The following is a 2,112-nucleotide window of genomic DNA, read 5'->3' on the forward strand; positions in this document are numbered from 1 at the left end:
GTTTTGCGAGCTAGTAGTTTTGTATTCGTTTTACTGTAAAAAAAAAATATCACCTTTGCGATTGTCGAACCCTGTGCGCTCAGTTTATCGCCGTTGGGTCTATATATTTTCTGAGATACATCACAATTCCTTTGACAGCATATTGTACATTTTGGTCAGCTTAAAATAATTTCGAAATGGAGGGGTGTCCTGAAAGAAAATTCGAAAAATAAGGACCACCCTATTGAAGAGTCATCTAACTAAAAGCTGACGAAATTGTCGACCAGCGACCACATTGTCATTACTCTCATAATTAGATGGTACATTTGGATTACCAACATTACCAGCATCATTATTTTCAAAACCACCACCATCATCATCACTGTCATTAATTAGATCATCTATCAATGGCACATTATGCATAATACATAAATTATGCAACAAAACACAGCATTTGATAATCTTAGATGCCTTGTTTGGTCTGCAATAAAGAACTCTATGCTTGAGTAAACATCGGCAAAAAGTGTTTATAAATTTATTAATATTGGTAATAATGTACAATCAATTCATTTATTTAAATATTTACCTAAATCGAGATTTCAAAACCCCATTGCATCTTTCAATAGTAGCTCTAGCACATCAAAAACCATTATTAAAATTAGCTTCTATTGAATTTGAAATAGGATCAAGGAATAGTGTCACCAACCAAGGACGCAATGCATATCCAGAATCACCTTTAAATGAAAAAAAACAATATATAAAAACAAAAAAAAAATAGGCAGAAGTACAACTCTTTTTCATAAATTTACATAACAATTTTTATGATCATGATAAGTTTATAAATAATATTTAACGAGTACTAAAATAATTATATTTAGTCATTGCCATATTTTAATAATGTCTAAGTATATAATTGTCATTATTAATGCAACACATTACTATTTTATTTTATATAATGTATTATATTATATCGTAATATCCAATAAAAATCATTATTTCTACATGAAATATACATTAATATTATTACCAATAAGAAAATAAGAATTGTAACCACTAGAGTGAAATGACAAGAAAAAATCTTTCACGTCACAGTTATTCCATATGTGTGAGTCGTGGCTTGAACCAGGAAATCTTGCTGAGACATGCAATATTCGTAAGTTTGAATCACAAATCTATTACAAAATAAAAACAATTTCAATCATTTCTTTTAAAAAAACAAATTATGATATCAAAACCAGTTAACTTACTAATTGAGTATTAATAGAATGATATCCTTTTCTATTGACATAAACATGTTCCGGGTAAAGCTCATCTACCACTGGAGGGGCAATAATAGCAACATGAGTACAATCAATAGCACCGACTATGTCATTGATGTTATATTTATCATAAAAACTAAAAAATTAAATAAAATTAAGGTCATTGCGAGCTAACTACAAATTCAAACATATACATAAAATAAAAACCCAGCACAGGGGGGTCGCGGCACAGTGGTGACGTGGCATAGTTGGATCAAGTATAATGATATCTGACAGTGATTAAAATCACTATCAAAAAAAAACGCTTCGATGCAAATCTTTAGATAGTGTTTAATTTTAAAAAATTGGTGGATTATTCCAAAAGCTTCATAAACTGCTAGTTCCTTATTAATATCCTGATTAAGATAAAGTATGTCGAATGAAAAATGGAATTATAAAAAAATAGTATTTCCCATAAAAAAATTATATTGATTAATACACTTTTCAATAAGTTATAGCATTATAAAGTTAAAAATGTAAAAAATAAAATCGAGAATTTTCACACGAAAATAGCATTTGGTAGCCTTTTTCTGCCGTGAAGAAAAGTCCAGAGGTCAAATTTTTTTTTTTCATAATAAAGTATATTACATTAGCTTTAATTTAAGATATATATAAAAGTGTCAGACCTTCCGGAACACTTTCAAAAGTTACGTTGAAAAAGTTCTACTTTCTATATGCATTTTTATGTTTTGAATCCCCCCTGTATTTAGGGAAATGGTTCGATTTAAAAAAACAGTATGTCGAATGCAAGATCTATATAAATACTACTTCTCATAAAAAAATTGTAATGATCCATATATTTTTCAAAAAGTTATAGCATAATAAAGTTAAAAAT

Source organism: Daktulosphaira vitifoliae, unplaced genomic scaffold (assembly GCF_025091365.1).
Source record: "Daktulosphaira vitifoliae isolate Bord-2020 unplaced genomic scaffold, ASM2509136v1 Scaffold_3, whole genome shotgun sequence".
Lineage (NCBI taxonomy): Eukaryota > Metazoa > Arthropoda > Insecta > Hemiptera > Phylloxeridae > Daktulosphaira > Daktulosphaira vitifoliae.